General features: G+C 38.1%; 1 pseudogene; it reads right to left on the reverse strand.

Annotated features, from left to right (window-relative positions):
* Positions 1-5,373: 5,373 nt before the first annotated feature.
* LOC141490875 (elongation factor 1-beta pseudogene) lies at positions 5,374-10,495 on the reverse strand (annotated as a pseudogene).
* Between the last annotated feature and the right edge of the window lie 11,897 nt (positions 10,496-22,392).

Raw genomic sequence — 22,392 nt, forward strand, 5'->3', positions numbered from 1 at the left:
AGCCCTGGTCTCTGAAGCAACTCCATCAGGAAAGCTGGTGCTCTATGATCCTGAAGAGAGTTAAAATAGTGAGTAAGGCTAGTTCTGGATTCTTTATAGTGAAAAGCAGGATCCCTTGGGTCCCAGTTCCTATTGCAGAAGTCATATAATGTAAATTACAAGCCAGGTACTGGTGGATTAAATGAGTAGTCTATTAAAACAACAGGAGTCAGAGGTTTCTACATGCCCATGCAGACAAGTCAAACTGGCTCTGGAGGATTTTTACTTGGAGTCACTTTATGCCTTATTGTTTTGATTCTGCTTCTTCAGGATTTATAGGTCCTAGTGCATGGTGCCCTTTTTCAACACTATAGAATTTAAGGTGGGTCTATTCATAAAGTATAAAGGAAATGGAGGCTAAGATCCACTTTGGTTACATTCTAGGGTTGGGGTCTAGTGTATAACTAGTCAGGGCAGTATGGAGGGCATTAGAAGATTGACACTTTTTACCCCGCTTCCCCAAGTTAAACAATAAGTATGCTTTAGTTGCTGTGTTTCTGGGAGTCTAGGAGTCAGTGTGGGAAGATAGGAGGTGAGATGAGATAAATCTTGAAGAATAACTAGAACTTAAGTAAATAAGAAAGGGGAGGTTCTATTGAATAGTCTCATTTAATTGTTATATTTCCTCAGCCCCTAGCACGGGACCTCAAACATGCTCAATAAATGTTTGTTGAATGAATCAGTTAATTCCAGGAAGGGCAAAGGTATGGTGATGGAAATGGGCATGCAAATTACAGACTCATAGGAACCTGATTGAATTTGACTGAAGCACTGAAGTCTAGAAGACAAAAGTGATATATGGAGTGTGGGGGTGAGTGGGGTGAGTGGGGTGAGTGATACTCTCTGCTTTGTGATTATCTAATTGGAATGTGAAAATATTGATAATCAGGAGTCCTCTTTAAGAAAAGAGTAAAATGTTAGTCTAACAAGTTGGATACCTTTTACTCATAAGAAGAATAGTCTGTTCTCTAATATAATCTTAAAAGTGCCAAACTGAGTATAATGAAAGAAAACTGAGAGAGTTCTAGAACTGACTCTTCTTTTTTATCTGTTGTTTTTAATTTTTTTTGTAAAGCAATGGGGTTAAGTGACTTGCCCAAGGTCACACAATTAGGTAATTATTAGGTGTCTAAGGTTGGATTTGAATTTAGGTCTTCCTGATTCCAAGACTGGTGCTCTACCCAGTGCTCTATCCACTATACCTCCTAGCTGTCCCTAGAACTGACTCTTATTCAATAACTATGAGTCCATGAGATTCTTGGCTCTTTTGCTAGAAATTAATCTGTATAGTACAGCAGATCAATGCTCTTTGCAAGGCACCAGGAAAGTATCAAAGCAGGTGTCAGAAAAGGATCAAACCAGAGTGACAATCAAGCAATGACCAAGAAACACAGGAAACTGAGCAGAACCAGTGCTGAATCTGTGTAGCACCAAGGTGGCAGAGGGAGGCTTTGTTTGCTTACTCAATTTAGAAAACCCTCTATTTGTCAGACCATTGAAGCAGCTGGTTGAAGCAGCTGGTGTTGACATCTGGTACCTAAGATTCCAACATTAGATCTTCATTCCTTCAGGATAAGTAAGCACTGTGCTCTCATTGCTCCTCTTTTAGAATCCAAACACCCCTGGGAGGGGAGAGGGGAGAGGGACAAGCATGTAAGTGCCTTCTATGTGCCAGATACTGTGCTAAGCCCTTTATTTCATTTGAACAGAGATTTGGGGAGCTCCTTCAGTCCTAAGCCCTTTAGTGAGAATCTGCTTCAAATATAGCCCTGGATTTGGAACTTAGGGAGCAGTTTTTGAATTTTATCTCTGTCATTTACTATTTACAGTATATGTCTTTGGGTAAAGTTACTTAAATTCCCTGGGCATCGTTTTCCATTTTATAAAAATGGGGACACTAGATTCTATGGTCCCCTTTGACTATGAATCTTATGGTACTATAAAGCTTTTTTTCTAAGTTTTAGTAATGTGTTTGTTTCTACAATAAAACATTCACAAATTACCTCACCCCTTGAAAAATCTCTTGTACCAAAGTAAAATAATTAAGTAAAACTAACAATATAGTGACTCATCTGAAAATGCATTCAACATTACACAAATGTAGCATTTACCCCAACATCTCTAGTTGGTTAAATTTTTAAAAATGAACAGAAATCTATTTTTCTCTTCTACTTCCCACTCTATTGAAAAAGAAAATTCCCATATAAATATGCCTAGTCAAGCAAAATGAATCCCCTCGTTGACTATATACAAATCTCTCAATCTACGTATATGTATATATAGTCTTATTCTGCACCCTAAATCTGTCTCCTTTCTGTCAGGAAGTGGATAGTATGTTTCATCATTGGTGTTCTGGAATCATAGGTGATTATTGCATTGGTTATGGTTTCTACACTTTAGTACTGTTGTTAATGTATAAATTGTTCTCATTTGGATCATTTCATTCTTCATCAGTTTACAAAAGTCTTCAAAATTGTTTATTTTTACAACATTGCTGCTGTAGTGTAAATTGTCCTAATTCTGCTCATTTCACTCCTTATCAGTTCATAAAAAAAACAACTGTCTCTTTGAAATCATCTATTTTCCCATTTATTTTATTTTAGTTTTTAGTTTTTGCAAGGCAATGGGGTTAAGTGGCTTTCCCAAGGCCACACAGCTAGGTAATTATTAAGTGTCTGAGGTAAAATTTGAACTCAGGTACTCCTGACTCCAGGGCTGGTGCTCTACCCACTGCACCACCTAACTGCCCCTATTTTCCCATTTCTTATAGAACAATAGTGTTCCATCACATTAGTATACCACAATTCATTCAGGCATACCTTTATTTCCCAGGTTTTTACTATCAAAAAAGGAGCTGAAAAAGAAAAACTTTCTCTTTCCATTGAAGCACCTAGAACAGAATTTAATGGGGGCAAAACCAGGAGGATCCTACAAACTGGGGGAGTGAGTTAGAGGAAAGGAAGAAATGAGCAGGTATGGGGAAAGCTGGATCATCCTGTTTATGACTGAAACCAATTACTGCTAGCATCACCAGAATTTGGAGCACCACCTTTCTGCTCTCTGTCCATAATAATAAAGGAACGTTAGGCAACTCTCTCCACAGAGCTTTGACCATTAGCTTAACTGACAAAAATACAATGAAGCAAAGTTTAGATCAGTAAAATAAGTCAGATATAGCAAAGCAAAAAGGTCAGTTGAACTATCTCATCTCTGTTTACTCATTTTCAAAACCTCTAGGAATTCATTGCTTCCTCCTCTGGGAGCTGTGAGAATCTATCAAGAAAATAATGTATGAATCAAATTGTGCTTTAATGCTCAAGGGAACAGCCAGAATCCAATTAGTTGAGAAGCTCTAAACTGGGAGTTGTCAGTGACTTCTGGGTAAAAAGCATATTCACTAAAAAATACTCATTTCCAAAGAAGCAGCAAGAAGGGAAAATCTGAAGGGTATTTGGGTTAGGACCCAAGTGAGGTAGAGAAGTACAGTAGAAATTAAACAATGACTTTGGAGTCAAAGGACCTAGGTTTGGCTATGGGATCTGCCACTTATTTTGTTGTTCAGTCATGTCATTACACCATTTGGGATTTTTTCTGGCAAAAAAGTAGAATGGTTTGCCATTTCCTTTTCCACTCATTTTACACATGGAGAAACTGAGGCAAAAGTATTATGTGATTTACTCAGGGTTACACACCTAGTAAGTGTCTGAGACCAGATTCCTTCTCAAGAACATGAAACTTCCTTACTCCAGGTTCAGTGCTCTATCCTCTGCGCTATCTAGGTGCTTATGTTGCTTGTTACCTATGCTATTTTCTACCTGAGTGATCTTGGACAAATAAGTTCTTTGGACTTCACTTGCCTCAATTATAAAATGAGGGTTTTGGACTAGATGACATTGAAGACCCTTTGAGCTCTAATTCTATGAATATATGAATTCTAATTCTATGAATCTATAATGCCTCAGTGATACTCTCATCAAAATAATTTCAGTGTGAGATTCCAGGTTAGGGGAAGAGGATGGGGGGAAAAGAAATGGGGATAGTTCCAGGCATGTACTGATTCTCAAAAGACAATTGTTAAATTTTCAGTGTGACATGACTAATATGGAAATGTGTTTAACATGACTGTGCATGTTTAACCTTTATCAGATTGCTTGTTGTCTTGGGGAGGAGGAGGGAAGGAAGGGAGGGAGAAAATTTTACAAAAATGAATGTTGATCGGGATGGTTATGTGGTGCAGTGGATAAGCACCAGCCCTGGAGTCAGGAGTACCTGGCTTCAAATCCAGTCTCAGACACTTAATAATTACCTAGCTGTGTGGCTTTGGGCAAGCCACTTAACTCCATTTGCCTTGCAAAAAACCTAAAAAAAAAAATGAATGTTGAAATTTTCAATGTGAGCATTTATATCTACAAATCAAGACTTGATTTAACTTTTGTGGATTTTCTAGACTTAAGAACATCATGGAGAAAATGTTAATAATGGAGATTAAAATTAAAAGTGTGTCAGGCATGGGTATATTGGAAAGTCAGTTATTAACCATTTACCAGGATACCCTTGGATAGTTCACTTTCCATCCCCTTGTTTCTCCTCCCTCCTTTCAAGAAATAAAATTACCACCCTTAGGGCATCTCCAAGTGTCCATCAGTTCAGAACTTTAGCTTTGAAAGGGGATCATAGGAGAGGGTCTGACTTTAGCCTCAAAGGTCAAGAACAAGCTCCTAAACTCTCTGGTTTCTCTCATGATAAATGAATTTATCTAAATCTTTTTTTTAATCATTTTATATTTTTAACTATACCAACCCTTCTTTAAGCTTTGCCTCTCTCTGGACAAAATAGTATTGTCCTTTTTTTGTCTTCGGCTTACCTCTCTCAAGTTCCCAGGGGATTGTATTTATGCTAGCCTTTTAGGATTTAATGAACAAGTCTGATGAACATGTAATTCATGCCTTCTTTGAATAAAAAGACCAGAGAAGGCATTTGGGGATAGTTCTCATCATCTCCGAAATAGTGAAATTAGTCTAAAGTGTTCCCAAGATGAATTGGAACCTTTTCCCCAACTCTACTCTTTCAGGGACAAGTCCTCTTTACATTGATGACTGATTGAGTGATTTCATTGATATGGGTACTTTCTACATTGGTAGAAATTACAACTCATCCACATTCCATGTCTTTTTATCCTATGTGATTCCTGTCCTTATCCTCTCATTAACTATCCCCAGAGAATCTACTGAAGGCACTGGAGGTCAGCCTTTAAGCATTTTATCATTCTATGTGTATTGTTATCCAGTTGTTTTTTCTTGCTTATCTAAATGCAATTTTCAAGGATGACAAGTTTTAGACCTTGATGAAAGTAGCATCATCCATGGTCTGAATATAGTCTTCAAAGGCAGTTATCTATCCTGACATTTTCATTTTCAACTACACACTGTATCTGAAGTTTATGATTCCATATCACACTGGTTCTAGTTTAGAAGATCCCCACACCAAGCTATCTCCATGAATACTTCTGACACCTTCCTCTAGTTTTTTCATATCTGCCTTATTATCAAAGTTTGGCATCCAATAAGATGGATGATTTGGTAACAATTGCAGGGATTTAAAAAATTTCTTTGATTTATACTGAGGAAGACATTCTTCTCTTAGCTTCATTGTGTGTTCACTTTCCTCATCATCACCAGATCCAAAGAAATCAAAATTTTCAACATCTTTGTTACCTGTAGCTCCACCATTTTCTGTGGTATCTTCTACATCAATAGACCCATACTAGCCCAAAGCCTTTTTTATTCCTGGCAAGTTTGCCTTTTGTTTTTCATAAGACTTAATGTGATTATTCCAAAGGAGAGCACAATACAAATTCATAGGTGGTAGGTTTGCACATCAGAATATGATGGCACATAGTCCTCGAAGTAGCTCTTATCCAACAGGAAGTCATTGAGGTGCTACAGGTCTTGCAGTGTCTTGAGATACACTGAATCTGGAGTAGAAAATGAATATATTATATACAAAAGTGCAGCCACTCAATGAAAATGATATTACCCACTTTTGATGTATGACTCGCACACCTCCTTTTCTAATCAAACATTTCTTATGTAATAGATGTCTGGTACACATACAGATCCCATCAGCTTACTACTATGGAGTCTCAGAATGAAGAATGAAGAATGCTAGGTTGTTGTTGCTGGAGGAATCTTGATAATGTGTAAGAAAGGTGCATGTGTGGACATCTGACAGGCTTACCTGTCAGATGGCTAGGAGGAATGTTTTTCCAATGTCTGTATAATAAGAACTGTCAGCATTTTCAAAACATCCTGAGTCAGTTCTGGCTGTCAGAGCAGTTCTGCCCTCTGAACCTCCTCTATCATGCCCCATTCTTCATCCTGAAATCTTATTGCAATCTTGAAATTCACACATTGGAAATATGCTCTACTCTTGTGGCCTCTACCTCTGATTGGTTGGCTCTAATTTAAGGAGCATTTAAAGAGCATTTTGAGACCAGATGTGTTTTATTCCTCTTGACTTTATTCCAGGCTTGACTTGTATCATGTCCCTGTCTCTGGGGCAACCTTTCCTCTTCAACCCTCTATCAGCTTCATTTTATATATGTTATCTTCTCTATTAGAATATAAGCTCCTTAAGAGCAGGGGCTATTTATATTCATATATCCAGTTCTTAGTACCTAGCACATAGTAAGAACTTAATAAATTCTTGTTAAAAGTTGTGGCATATGGTTGTGATGGTACTGTGTGCAATAAAAAATGATGAGTGAATTGGGAAAATTGATATGAATGGATGCAAAGTGACACGAGCCGAACCAGAAGACTATCGTAAGTAGTAATACCAATATTTCAATGATGATCAATTGTAAAAAATTTAGCCACTCTGATGAATACAATGATTAAATGAATGACCCATGATGAAAAATGGCATCCTCCTCCAGAGAGGGAACTGATAATCTCTAAGTACAAATTGAAGAATGCTTTTTTCACTTTATTTTTCTTGCCTTTTTTAGCAACATGGTTAATATATGGAAATATGTTTTTCATGATTTCAAATGTATAATTGATATCATAATGCTTGTCTTCTGGAAGTAAAGAAAGAGTTTGAACTCAAAATTTTTAAAATGGATGTTATAGTGTGAGAGCTATGATGGACATAGCTCCTCTCAGCAGTTCGGTGATCAAGGACAATTCTGAGAGATCTGTTATGGAAAATCCCCTTCACATTCAGAGAAAAAACTATGGAGTCTGAATGCAGATTAAAGTATACTATGTTCACTTTTTAAAACTTCTTTTATGTTTCTTCTTTCTTTCTCATGTTTTTTTTCCCCCCTTCTTATTCTAATTCATTTTTCACATCATGAATATTATGGAACTATGTTAAACATGATTCTACCTACTCAGTCTACTTCAGATTAGTTGCTGCTTTAGGGAGGGGGAAGGAAGGGAAGGTGGTAGAAAAATGTGGAATTCAAAAGCTTGCCAAAGGATGAATGTTGAAAGCTATCTTTGCATGTAATTGGAAAAATGGATAAATAAAAATGAATGATATAAAAAAAATGCTAACTCTGGGGAGACTACTGGTCAGTTTGAGAGTTTCAAAGCCTTTGTTATACTCTGAAGTCACATGACCTCACAAAAAAAGACAAGATTTTCATTGTATTTTTTTCACTCTTTTTCCATTCTAGATTCAAGAAATGGAGTTTCTTAACTTAGAAGTTTCAAAAGCAAGGAGTGACAGCCATAAAGATCTAGGAATCTAAACCAGTTATTATGGTTTAACCTATCACTGAGGTCTCATTAGAGATCATCTGGAGTGACCAATTTGGTATAAGTAGGGGAGATAATACCTCCAAGGTGTTGAGAGAAATAGTTGTACATTTGTTTTTACTGTCTTTCTGAAATATATATGACTTTGTGAAGCCTATCCAGTGATAAGTAGTTAAATGGAATTGGATGCTAGTTGTTGACCCCCCCTAAAATAGGGGGGAACACAGCAATAGGGGCTTAGACTGAGAAGACAAACTCTTCAGGGCATCCTAGAACTCCAAAGGGTTATGGAGTTCACCTATCCAGAGTATACTATTTTACATTTAGATAAATTTTTTTTAATGATTCTTATCTAAACATTATCACTGGTAATAAGCTATGGACTAGCCTTAGCTACCATTGCCCTTTAGGTTATCTAAAATTTTGGTAAGTCTACTCTGGTATATTTGAGAAGAAAGACCTGAGTCATTCCATTTATCTTTGTTTTTCTTATCTAACAAGGTATTTTCCCAATTTTCTGAATTACAGCAATACCTGGTACATATTGCTTTTCACCTTATCCCTGCTATTGTTCTGATAATTGTATTCACAATCTTAATAACCTAAACTCTTATTTTCTCAATGTATTAAAATTCATGAATTTCTTTTACAGACTAGCTTAGTCACTAATTAGATTTTTTTTTGATAAGGCATTTAGAATTAAATGACTTGCCCAGGGTAACACAGCTAATACGTGTAAGTGTCTGAAGTTACATTTGAACTCAGATCCTCCTGACTTGAGGGCCAGTTCTCTAGACATTGTACCGCCTAGCTATCCACAAATTAGATTTCACCATCTCTGATTCACTTTCTTCTACCCTTTGCTTTAATGAATTTTTGCTTTTCTCCTTATGCAAATCATGATCTCTGGGTAACTGATAATATCTGATTTTTCCACTCTCCTTCCTAAACTTCACTGTATAAAATCACAAAGTTGATCTGACTTTACTTACTAATAATTCATGTTATAGAATATTAACTGAACCCTCAAAGCTGTTCAGCAATCTTATATTACCCTTATCACTCCCCATCCCATTCTATTCACTCATGCCACTGATTCCCTACTGGTTAGCTTTATTCTACCTCTAGGTCCTTTGCCTTTGATAGACCAGCTTTTGTCTTATCTTGCTAGAGTCCAGGATCTATGCTTCTTCCAGGCTTCTCCAGGGAAGGCTGTTGTGTCAACTTTGCCTCTCCCTTTCCATCTCTTTTATGTATTGTCTTCCTCCATTTCTTGAGGGAAGAGACTGTCTTTTCTTGTACTTGTATCCCTAGCACTTAGCACAGTGCTAGCAATATGCATTTAATGCTATCTATCTATCTATCTATCTATCTATCTATCTATCTATCTATCTAATCTATCTATATATCTCAAGTCATGTAGTGCTTAGTCAATACTTTACTTACAACAAACAACCTAATTTGACAACATGGTATTTAATAAATGCTTATTGACTGACTGACTTCCTACTTCACTGAGAAGATTAAGACTATGTGGTATGAGTTTACTCTACTCCTCTTCTCTATTTCTGAAAATATAGTAGCAACATCTACTCTCTCCTCCATTCTTCTAGTCACGAAGGAAGAAATTTCCTCAGTCCTCTTTATGACTAATGCCTTTAGGAAAAGAACTTATTTGTACAAAAATATATATATATATAGCAACTCTTTTTGTAGTGGCTAAAAATTGAAAATTGAGTGAAAGCCCATTAATTGGGGAATAGTTGAACAAATTGTATATTTGAAACAATATGATTATAATGAAATATTATTATATCTATGTTTGTAATGAAATATTATTGTGCTATAAGAAATGATGAGCAGAATGATTTCAGAAAAACCTGGAAAGACTTAGATGAATTGTTACAGAGTGAAGTGAACAGAACCAGGAGAATATGATTCATAATTATAGTATTATATGCTGAACAATTGTGAATGATTTAGCTATTCTCAGCAATACAATGATACATGGCAATCTCAATGAACTCAATGAAAAATACTATCCACCTCCAGAGAAAGAACTGATGGCCTCAGAATACATATCAAAATATACTTTTCTTCCCTCCTTCCTTCCTACCCATCTTCCTTCTTCCCCTCTTCCCTCCCTTCTTTCTTTCCATTCTTTCCTTCCTTTCCTTCCTTTCCTCCTCCCTCCTTCCTTTCTCTCTCTCTCTCTCTCTCTCTCTCTCTCTCTCTCTCTCTCTCTCTCTCCACTCTTTCCTTCCTTCTTTCTATCTTATTCAAGTTTTCTTCCACAAATTTACTAATATGGAAATGTTTTACATGATTGTAAATGTATAACTCATATTAGATTGCTTACCATCTCAGAGAGGGGTAGGAAGGAAGAGAAAAAGCTAGAATTTGGAATCCAAAACTTTTTTTAATTTTTTTTATTTTTTTGCAAGGCAAATGGGGTTAAGTGGCTTGCCCAAGGCCACACAGCTAGGTAATTATCAAGTGTCTGAGGCTGGATTTGAACTTAGGTACTCCTGACTCCAGGGCCAGTGCTCTATCCACTGCGCCACCTAGCCGCCCCCCCCCCAAAACTTTTTTTAAAAGGATTGTTAAAAAAATTTTTTTATGTAATTGAGGGAAAAATAAAATGTTAAAAATAAAAAAAGATTAATATCCTTACCTGCTCCCTTGGTCATCTCATTCTGACTTATCTCCTTCAGATCTTAACTGCAACAGTAACCATTTCTTCTTTGTCTTCAATCTCTTTTTTCTTTTCAGGCTCATTTCCATCTGCCTACAAATATGTTCCTAACTCCCAGGAGCAGAGCTGGGAGATAAGTGAGCCTGAGGACTCCTCAAATGAAGTTTCCCAGCTGGAACTCACCAATTGGAGGGGGGGGGCACAGGAATGGAAGCATCTCCTGGATGAGAAGACATCTGGGGTCAAGGTGGAAAAGCCTGGAGACTCAGGAGTAGAGCCGGGAGAGGAGTTAGTTAATGAATAATTAATGGTGATTAATAAATTTCCCAACTCTAAAGGTTTCAAACTCAAATGTAGGCTGAATGACCCATTTGTTGAAGATGTTGAAGAGGATATTTCTGCTCATAAGTGGGTTGTGTCAATGACCTTTGAAGTTCCTTCTAATTCTGAGATTCTGTGATTCTAAGACATTATTTATATACTCAAGGAGTTTGAAATTCAGCTAGAGAGACAGAAGAAGGATGGGGAGGCCATTCCAGATTCTAGGTTGTAGGGAGACAGCCTAAGGAAAGGTACTGAGATGGGAATGGGAATGGATATTCTATGGTGTTTTTTCTATTCTGGATGTGTCTGTCACTGGATTGGCTTGTCTGGCAATGCTTATAGAATTCAAGAAACCACATTTAAGTGATAAGTAGAACAATTAGCATCTTTCGGAGAGGCAACCATCTGAGAGGCAGAAAAACAGTGAAAGAATTAGTCTGTTAGGAAGATTTTTTTTAATAAAAGATAACAGAATACAACATTTTGTTTGGATCTAGCAGAGTAGACCATCTGAACTGGGGCTTTAGGACAAATCCCTAGTCATCTCTCAATTCAATTAAAAAATACCTTAATGATATATTGCTAGGTTTCTAAGCTTTTATTTAATTGTGCAATTCATAAGCAAAACATTTTTGAGCAACTTCCCCAATATATTCATATTGAACAGAAATACCCATTGCTTAAACCCAAGAGGACAGGAGTGCTCCCTCCTCTTCCCCTCCTTTAATGACTTATCTCATCTCTGAACCCAGACCCTTGATGGGATTCAGTCATTGGGTGAAGTTTGGCATTTAATGAGAGGAAGCAGGCTCAAATTTTTCATACTCTTTGACTTATTACATCTCCACTTAGTGCCCTGGGGACATTTTACTTAAAGCTTATGTTTTGCCTCATGTCTGTGCTTTTCCTGAAGGGGAAAGCAGAAAGGTACTCAATGTACAATCTTAATCAGATATGAGACAGGTATTATTTTCTCACACAAAAGAAATGTTAAACACAGGATTAGGTAATTTAATTTAAGACTATTGTCATCTTTCCCCTAGAGGTTGATACTCAAACCTCATCAGAATATGCAGTTTTGGGGATTGCTGAATAAGGCATATATCATATTTAACTTCATCTTTTCAATGATTTCTCCAAGTTCATTCCTACTGGACACCCAGGCCAGGGCTTGGGGTCCACCTCTGAAACTATTCATTTGGAAGATTGTTAAATAGTAGATTCTGTTTCCAAGCTTTAAAAGTATACTGATATGAGAAGTTTTATAAGAGACAATACATACAATTTTTAACAAATCAGAGTGCAGAGGGTAAGAGGAGATGGTCATCAATGGTGTGAGGTCACAAGGTCAAGAAGATCCAAGGTCAAGAAAAACCCTTCAGTTTTGGCAAATAAGAGATCAATGGTAACTTTGAAGAGAGGATCTTCAGTTTAGTGAATCATCAAAGAACATAAGGAAGTTGAAAACCCGGGACACAATTCAGATGATGGTGTCCTTGACAGAAAAAAGAGAAGTTTCAAAGAAAGGTTGGTTGGGGAAGTCATAAAATCTTTAATGAAAATTGCATCCCATATTGTGGGGCTCCCTCTGTCTGATGAAAAATGAAAAGTATAGGGGACCACTTTTATTCACTAGTCATTGCCCCAAAGCTTAGGGACCACAGTAAGGGAGGATGTGTTCTATCATTTGGAAGAATTTTCTCAGAGGCACTTGTCCAGTTGTTCTAGGTGTCCTGGGCAGAAATGGAAAAGAATGGAGCATAAACAGACTTGTTGCAAACCAGCTGCAGAAAGAGGAGGAATGGAAAAGTATCCAAAGATAATGATCGAAGCAAATAGTATAATTGTGTTGAAGTGAAGCTCTTTGATTGGCTATAAGGATATATTCACCTTCTATGCTCCAGTTGGTGGCCCCTTGGGGTCATGCCACAATTGAATAGGACTGTATGGCTTCCTACTTTGAAGGCAATTGGTGTATTGAAAGCTGGAACTGGGGCTCAGAAGACTTGTGTTTGAATTCTACCTCCGATACCAGCGTGTGACTACCAACACATCCCTAAACTTCTTTGAACTTCAGTTCTCTCATCAGTGAAGGGTGAATAATGATGCCATAATTGTTAAGACCTACTTCACAGGGTTGTTTCCTAACTCACATGAAGTTATGTATGTAAAATGCTTTGCAAATTTTAAAGTGTTATATAAATGCCAGTTACTATTGTTATCTCACTAGGGAGGGCACAAGTTTAAATAAGACACATTTCCATTTCCTACCCTTAAGATAAATTTCCTGGCTTCATGGAATTTATAATTTTGTAGGAGGATAAACTGCAAATACATAATACACAAAATGTATCAGAAAGAACATAGGCATGTGGGTAGATAAGGACCTGGTAATGTTTCTCAGTCACTCTTTGGATAATAGAACCCTCCATTATCTTTTGGGTTCCTTTTGAATTTTCTGCTTTTTGACAGTACCTAGGTAGAAGAGATCATGGGTCCTCTGAAGTACTGAAGCAAGTTCATCAGATGGATGCAAAACAAAGTACTATGTGGAACATCAAGGAAAGCTTCATGGAGAAAAGCCCTTTTTGAGTTGGACTTCAAAGGATAGGTATATATGCAATAAGCAGAAAGGGGAAGAGAGGACATTCCAGACATAAGGAACATGATGAGCAAATGCATTCTTTTGCCTTTATGTATAAATAGCTGTATGTATATTTATAGTTCTCAAATGAAGCCCAAGATGGCTCAGTTTCCATAAGGCAAAGGGGTAGAATGCCAAGAGCTATACGCACCTCATGGTGGCAGCATTTGGACACTGGGGACCAGTTGTCCTCTAGAGTGAATGTACTTTGAATGCTCCAAGGGTAGAAGTGAGCATTCTATACAAACAATGAAATCTCTGGGAGTATTCTTTACAGTGGACAGAGGACAGGTTCTTTGAAAGAAGGGCAGTAGAAATCTGACATCTGAAGGAGCTGCCAAGTGAGGTTTTTCTATTACCCCCTCCCCCACTGACTCCATTTCTATTCTTGTTCAGCTATGGGTTATGCTCTGGGAAGATTTAATGACTCCTGATTGGATAGTTAATCCCAGAAGCCGCCTTCTCCCACCCTTCAGACACTATTTCTCCCTCTCCCCCCTCCCACCTTCAGGCACTTTCTGCTTTAACTGTTTTCTCACAGGAGCAACATGGGTACAAACAATAGTGAACCTTGGAGACATCCAGGTAGTGAACCACCAGGTTTTCCGGTCTATCTCTGGTACTTCCTGCTGTGGGTGGGGGAGTGGGGGTGGAAAGGGAAGCTTCTCTTCCCTTTTGGGAGCAGGCAACAGGGCTTGGGTAGTATTTAGAGAGAAGTAGCTCTTCTTGTTGATTATAAAGATGTATTTAAATATTAACAATCCTTTAAGTATGTTTAATGCTTTTACATTCACTATCTCTTTTATGGTATTCCTTCACATGTATTTGCTGATACAAATAATCCAGTTAGATTGGCAGGATAGAAATCCTAATTTTACAGATGAGGAAACTGAGTCCTAGATATTTGAAATTACTTTCCCAAGGTCACACAGCTATTGTGTAACAGTGTCAGAATTAGAAATTAAGTTTCTCAACTGTAATGTCAGTGCTATTTACACCACATTATGCTGCCTTATCTCTCTCAAGTGGGAAGAGGGAAGTGAGGTGGATTTAAGTCGATGAACCATACTTATACTTCTGGCTCCAAGGATCACAGGAATCTTAGGGACTGGTAGGAGCCAGACATCTTAACTACTACACCCCCACCTTCGATGTTTTACAAATTAGGAAACTCTGGCCCATACAAGATAGAAAATAGTGGTAGCGCAGAGAGAATTCATGCCCAGATTCTCAGACTCCAAATCCAATGCTCTTTTTCACTGAATTTAACATTTGACATCCATCTCCTGCCTTTGTACTCTCAAAGCTGTCTCTGTAGCCTGAAATGCACTCCCTTTTAATTTTCTCAGGTCAGAATACTAATTTTCCTTCTATGTTTAACCCGGATGCCACCTCTTCAGTTAAACTTTCCTTTATTCCCCTAGTATCTAATCTTCTGTACTGTTTCAAAGTACCTGTACTTATTTCCTTGTGTACCTGTGGTATCTCTACCCCACCTAAAAAAATGTTAGTTCCTTATTGTCTTTGTTTTACTAGTACCTATTAATAAACCTTAAAAGTAAGACTCCAGGGGGAAGCTAGGTGGTGCAGTGGATAGAGCACCTACTGGCCCTGGAGTCAGGAGGACATAGTTTCAGATCTAGCCTCAGACACTTAATAATTGCCTAGCAGTGTGGCCTTGGGCAAGTCATTTAACCCCATTGCCTTAAATAAAAATTAAAAAAAATAAATTAAAAAAAGACTCCACATAATAAGATTTAATAAATGTTTATTAAATTGAAAAGCAAAAGCAATAATTCCTATTTTTCTATGTATTTTCTGTTAGAACTCAGTAGACCTGGGTTTGAGATCTCAGATTTAGAGCTGAAGGGACCTTAGAGGTCATTTAGTTCTTATTTTACAGATGAGGAAACTGAGGCCCAGGAAGGTTAAATGATTCATCCCAAGGTCATGCAGTTAGTAATTGATATAATTGGAAATCAAAGGCAGTTGCCTGGTAAGGCAAGTCATCTGACTCCAAATTCAGGATTCTTTTCTCCAATCCTAGCTCTGCCTCTAATTATTTGTGTGACTTTGGACAATTCTTTTCCTCTCTTTGGATCCCAATTTTTGCCTTTGTGAAAAGAAGAGGCTGGATTAGTTCTTTAAAATCTCTTCTAGGTCCTAAATCCTAGAATTTTTTGGATCAAAGAATGGTAATTTCTTCTGTGCATACTTAGCTGGGCATAGTAAATGCTTGATTGGATCAAAACTAAAGGGGAGATGGGGTCAATGGGATCATTTCTGGGTACCTAACTAAAACTGACTCTTTCCTAGGGTGAGAAGAATCCAAAGCTCCCAGATACTAGGTTGGAGTCTGGTTCAACTATAGAATTTAATGAGAAGGTAGCTCAACCTGAATTAATCTTTGGTCAATAAGAGAGTGAGTCAAGGTTTCTAAGTTCAAAGAAGACTTTACCAATACTAGATGGGTATGGATGTCTGGGAAATGGCATAACCACCAGAAGATTTCATACTCTTTATATTAATTCAAAAAGCAGAGATGATATAATCCAGGCCAAGGTGCAGCCAGGGTATGAACAGGATTACGTTTGGAGATAGAGTAGGAAGCATTCCAAGGGAGGATGTGGGAGATGTTTGTTTTGAGTAGGGTGGGGCTGGAGGGCTGACTTTTACCAGGTCAGAAAGGTTTCCTTTAAGGTGGTAAGAAGGCTAGGATGTGAAGAACTTGCAGGTAAGGAGGGAGGGAACACCACTGTAAACAAACATGAAGTATACCTCAGAAGCTGTCTTGAATAAGAAAAGGACTATTAGAACAATTATGCATTATAGGCCTAGCAATGGGATCAGAGAGAGAGATACCATGATGACTTATTTTTCTCCTGACTAACTTTCAAAGAACCTCAGGGCTCTTATATATTTTCTGAATATTCAAATCTGTTCAGAGTATTTATTAAGCAGCTGCTATGTTTATCGAACAAAGAAAAATGAAACAGTTGCTGACCTCAATGAGTTTATATTCTACGGGAGATACGACTTTGAAATAGATAAATACAATGTAACTTGAGTGGGCAATAATTTTCCACAACTAAAGTTTCCTGAAAGAGTTAGCACTTGAATTGAGCCTTAGAGTGAGGAGACATTGCATTGTATGCATTGGGGAGAGAGTCATTTTAAAGTTATGCAGATGGCAGATATGAAACTGAGATCTTGGAACAGCAAGTAAGACAATTTGGCTGGTAAGTTGAGGAGGTGAAGGGGGAACATGAAAAATATCTGGAAAAGTAGGTCTGATTGTGGAGAGTTTTAAATATCAAAATGAGAAGTTTGTATTCTAACCTTATGGCAATAGGGAGCCGGTGAAACTTCTTAAGCAGAAATGTACTGCAGTCAAATTTATACTTTGGGAAGATTGTTTTGGCAGCTCTGTGGAGGAGGAATTGAAGACAGGGTGGAAAGGCGGAAATTGGAGAGATAAATCAAGCTCCTCTTACATTAGCTCTAACAAGAAGAGACGAGGGCCTGAACTAGGGTAGTTGACTTGTGAATACAGAGAAAGAAATTAATGCAAAAGGTGCTGTGCAGCTAAAATTGAGGAAACTTGGTGACTGATTGGATAGGGAAAGTAAGGAGTAGAATAAGACAAGGAATAAACCATGTATTGCCTTCAAAAGAAAGAGAGCACTTCGGAAGATAGACAAGTTTTGGGTAGGAAAGGAGTTCTATAATTTTGGACAAGCTGATAACTCAGAGGCAACCAAAAGTAAATCTAGAGTGGTAGTATGTCTTAGATCATACTTAAGCCTACATGCACCATTCCAGAGAAAGGAGCACTACCTTTTCATGTTTCTCCATTTCTTTAATGGGAACAGGGTTAGGTAGACCTAAAGAAATATAGGAATCTGCTTGCTTAAAGTTACAAAGTAAACTGGCAGCAATATAGATGGGATTTGATCCCAAGTCTTTCTTCCCCAGGAATCAGGTCTATAACCACTACTCTATGCTGCCTCTCCATGTATTATCTCTTATAGTTTTATCTTTTAGTGTCTTACTAGGCTATAAGTGCTAACTAAATCTTGAATCTCTTAGGGACTAGAACAAGACTTCTACAAAGAAAACTTAATGTTTGTTCATTCGAAATGAATTAAATTTTTTAGGTGCCTTCAGCTAGTGGAAGTGATTGGGCTGGGACTAACCAACTCTATTTCAGATCATCCCAGAGGAGAGTGTGGTCCCAGCCTGGGGAATGACCTCTAGGGGACAGACAAGCCATTAAATTTTGGAATATGACTCTAAAGAAGAAATTGAATTCCTTCCTTCAGGTACTTACATTATGACAAACATTTCTCTAACAGAATAACCTTATCAGCCAAGATCATGTTCACCCTTTGTAAATACAGGGCCTGTTTATCTGTCTTATCACTAAACCTTGGGGATTGTTTGTGCCAAATCTGAAACAAGCTAGACCAATCTAACTTGCAAGAAACAGGATTCACCTCTAGCAAGCTCAGGGAAAGAATGAGTTAGCCTCAAATATTGCTTGCTAATTTTCCAGAGCTCAAACAACTGATTTGTTTGATTCATTTGTCTTCCCTAGAGTCTTAGAAGTTCTTGACAATGTCTATTTGCATTTTATTTTGTTATAAAACCAGAAAAAACCTCAGAGGGCCTTGAGTCCAATCACCCATTAAGAGCAGGAATCCCTTCTATGTCATCCAACATTGACATTCATGCCTTACTTCAGTACCTCCAGGGATAAGAAGTACTCTCTCCATAGAGGCAGGATTTCTAATGTTGGACAGCTCCAGTTGTCCGCAGTTCTTTAAGTTGGTCCCAAATCTTCCCAGGATCTGTCACACATTGGCCCTAGTTTTACCCTAGAGGCCACTCAGAAAAAGTATAATCACTATTCCTTATGAAAGAGCTTCAAATAGTTGAATATAGTCATTGCCTTCCCTACCCTCATCCCCCATCAAGGCTTCTCATCATGGCAAAAATATCCTGCTCCTTCAATAGTTTCCATGTGATATCACTTCATTATTCACCCTATATCTGATATTTTAAACTTTGAGTTATCTTTGATTCTTTCTTCTCCCTCATATCTCATGTCCAATAAATTTACAAATTCTGTCAATTCCTTTTCCTTAAGATCTCTCAAATATATCCTCTTCTTTCTATTCCCACAGTAGCTATTCTTGAGAAAGGAATTCATTACCATTTCCTGACTCTTGCTCTAGCCTCTTAATAGGTCGTCTTGAATCTATTCTCTCCCACTTCAAATTGGTCTTTTATAAGAACTTATATATAGAATTGATGTTACCCCCCTTCCTTTTTAAAACAATTTATTGATATTTTTTGTATTTAATTTACATTTTATTTATTTACACATTACTAAAATAGTCTTCTTGTAAGAGTAAACATAATCCCTCCTCCCCTCACAAAAATAAAAAAACCTCATGAGAAATAAAGTGAAAGAAAGAGGAAAAAATGTGCTTCAATCTGTGTTCTGATACCTTCAGCTCTGTCTCTGGGGTGGATCACATTCTTTATCATAAGTCCATCAGAGAAGTTACTTTCATATTTTTCCACAGTTGCTGTTGCTGATTGTAATTCCCTCCATTCATTCCTCCCCACTACCATTTATTATATTTTCTCTCCCCTTTCATTCTGTCTTCAAAAGTGTACTGTGGGGTAGCCAAGTGGTGCAAAAGCAGACAGAGCCCTGGTCCTGGGACAATGAGGTCCCAAGACTACATCCTACCCTAGAGACCCAGCAACTACCCAGCCCCTTGGTCCTGGACATGCCACCCAACCACCTTACAAAAAGTAAAAAAGAAAATATCTATATCTGACTACCCTCTTCCAAGATCTACCCTTTCTTCTATCACCTACATGCCCCCTCCCCTCCTCCTCTACCCTTTCTCCCATCCCCTTTCTCTCCTTTTTCTTCTAAATTTCTATGCCGCATTAAGTATATATGTTGTTTCCTTTCTGAGCCATTTCTGAGCAGAATGAAGGCTCCTTAATTCTCTCTCACCTTCTCTCCTTCCACTCCATTGTAAAAACTATTTCTTGACTCTTGTACATGAAATATCTTGGTCTATTCTACCTCTCTTTTCCCTTTCTCCCAGTACATTTCCTTTTCACCCATTGATTCCATATTATTTTTATTTATTTTTTTTGCAAGGCAATGGGGTTAAGTGGCTTGCCCAAGGCCACACAGCTAGGTAATTATTAAGTGTCTGAGGCTGGATTTGAACTCAGGTACCTCTGACTCTAGGACCAGTGCTCTATCCATGCGCCACCTAGCTGTCCCCCATTGACTCAATTTTAAAAATATATTATACCTTCAAATTCAGCTCCCTCTTGTGCCTTGTCTATAAAAGCACTTTCTAACTGCTCTAATAAATGAGAAGGTTCAAATGAGTATTATAAGTATCATTTTCCCATGCAGGAATACATGTGCTTCATCATCATTAAATCTCTCATAATTTACCCTTCTCATCCATCCTCTCAATGTTTCACCTGAGTCCTATACTTGAAGATCAAACTTTCTGTTCAGCTCTGGCCATTTCAACAGGAACATTTTAAATTTCCCTATTTCATTGAAAGTCCATCTTTTCTCCGGGAAGAGGATGTGCAGTTTTGCTGGGCAGTTGATTTTCAGTTGCATTCTACACTCCTTTGCCTTCCTGAATATCATATTCCAATCCCTATGAGCCCTTAATGTGTATGCTGCTAAATCCTGTGTAATCCTGACTACTCCAAGATATTTGAATTATTTCATTCTGGCTACTCACAATATTTTCTCTTTGACTTGGGAGTTCTGGACCTTGGTTATAATATTCCTGGGGGCAGGGTTGGATCTCTTTCAGGAGATCAGTGTATTCTTTCAATTTCTATTTTGCCCTTGCATCTAGGATATCAGGATAATTTTCCTGTAGAAATTCTTTAAAAAATGGAGTCAAGGCTCTTTTCCTGATTATGACTTTCAGGTAGTCCAATAATTTTTTAATTGTCTCTCTTGGATCTGTTTTCTAGATCAGTTGCTTTTTAATGAGATATTTCATGTCTTCTAGTTTTTCACTCTTTTGGTATTGTGCTACTGTTTCTTGATTCCTTGTAGTCATCAACTTCTTTTAACTCCATTCTACATTTGAAAGAGTTGTTTTCTTCAGAGAGCTTTCTTATCTCCTTTTTATCTGGCCAATTCTTTTTAAGGCATTCTTCTCAACTTTTTGGATTGTTTTTTCCATTTGACCTAAACTGTTTTTTTAACATGTTATTTTCTTCAGCATTTTTTTTTTGCATCTTCTTCACCAATCTGCTGACTTGGTTTTTCATGTTTTTTCTGAATCTCATTTCTCTTCCCAATTTTTCCTCTACCTCCCTTATTTGATTTTCAAAATCTTTTTTGACCTCTGTCAAAGGCTATGCCCAATTCCTATTTTTCATAGAGGCTTTGATTACAGAAGCTTAGAATTTGTCATCTTCTGAATGTGTGTTTTGATCCTCCATGGGGCCAAAGTAATTGTCTATGGTCTGGTTCCTTTTTTTTTCTGGTTACTCATTTCTCCAACACGTGCCCTAGTTTGGGGGTGCTTCCCAAGCTTTTGAGTATCATTGGGATACTCCCACAAAGACCTCAGTTTCTTCAAGGTCTTATGAGAGGCTCTGACTGCTCCTGGTCTGTGCTTTAGTCTGTGGATGACCAAAAGCAGACCTCTCTGCCCTGGAGCTGTGAGGAGGGTCCCTGCTCTATGGCAGTAGGGGACTCCAGATTGCATCCTGGGTCTGAATGTGGACAAAGCACAAGAGTCCTGTCCCAGGGACAGAGGAGAGACCTTTACAGTCTCCCCCCAACCCCTTACTTTCCCTGGGCTGAGTGCTCTGGAAGCAGCTGCTGAGTGGCTACCTGCTAGGTGGCTCTGCGGGCTTGTTTCCATTTCTTGGGATCTGGGCTATGCTGATGACAGTGGCTGTGCTGAGGACCAGGCTGGCTCCCATTCACTCTGGCAGAGGGTTCCCTGCTGATCTTCCAAGTTGTGCTCCCTGTGATAGGTCAGGAAACTGCTTCTGCTGCCAGAAACCAGGCTCCCAGGGACCCAGGCACCCTGTGGGCTGTTCCCAGAAGGCTGGAGCTCCTTCACACTAGCACAATGATCCTGGCTGTGCTGCCACCCCCTCCAACCCTGTGGAACAGAGCCTTTCAATGATCTTCCAGGTTACCTTGGGCTGGAGAGTTGCCTCACTATCTTTCTGTGGGTTCTGTGTTGAAAATTTAGTTAGGGTCATAATTTTAAGGTTTTTGGAAATATCTTGGAGAGAGCTCTTAGGGAAAGGCTATCCTCATGCCGCCATTTTGGCTCTGCCCGGGTTACTCCCCTTCTTAAAATCTTCAGAAGTTTCTTATCACTTAAGAATAAAATTCAAATTACTTTGCCTGGCATTCAACCTTTTCCAAAACTTGGCACTACACAGTTTTCCTGGTCATACTACTTTCTTCCTTATACACTATACTGCATCCTCATTAGACTACTCCTGCTCTGTATGCCCCATCATTGTACTTTTGTTTATGCTATTTCCTGTATTCTTATGCCTGGAACTGCCTTGATCACCTTCTTTACCTGTTGAAGTCTTACTCTTTCATAAAAACACAACTCAAATGTTTCCTTCTCCATGAAGCCTGTGATCCCTCTTGTTGGTAATTCAGTTTTCTATTTTTCTAATGTACTTCATGTGAACTATTATATTATATATTATAGTTACTAGGGTTTATGTCTTGTTGCCTTACTAGATGTAAAATTCCTTGAATAGAGATCATATCTTATCTAACTGTATCACTTTAAGTGCCAAGTGTTTGTTGAATGAAGGAGTGAATTGTTTCAAAACTTTCATAAATGTGGCTGTTAAGTACACCCTTG

The sequence above is a fragment of the Macrotis lagotis genome, chromosome 1 (genome assembly GCF_037893015.1).
Source record: "Macrotis lagotis isolate mMagLag1 chromosome 1, bilby.v1.9.chrom.fasta, whole genome shotgun sequence".
Lineage (NCBI taxonomy): Eukaryota > Metazoa > Chordata > Mammalia > Peramelemorphia > Peramelidae > Macrotis > Macrotis lagotis.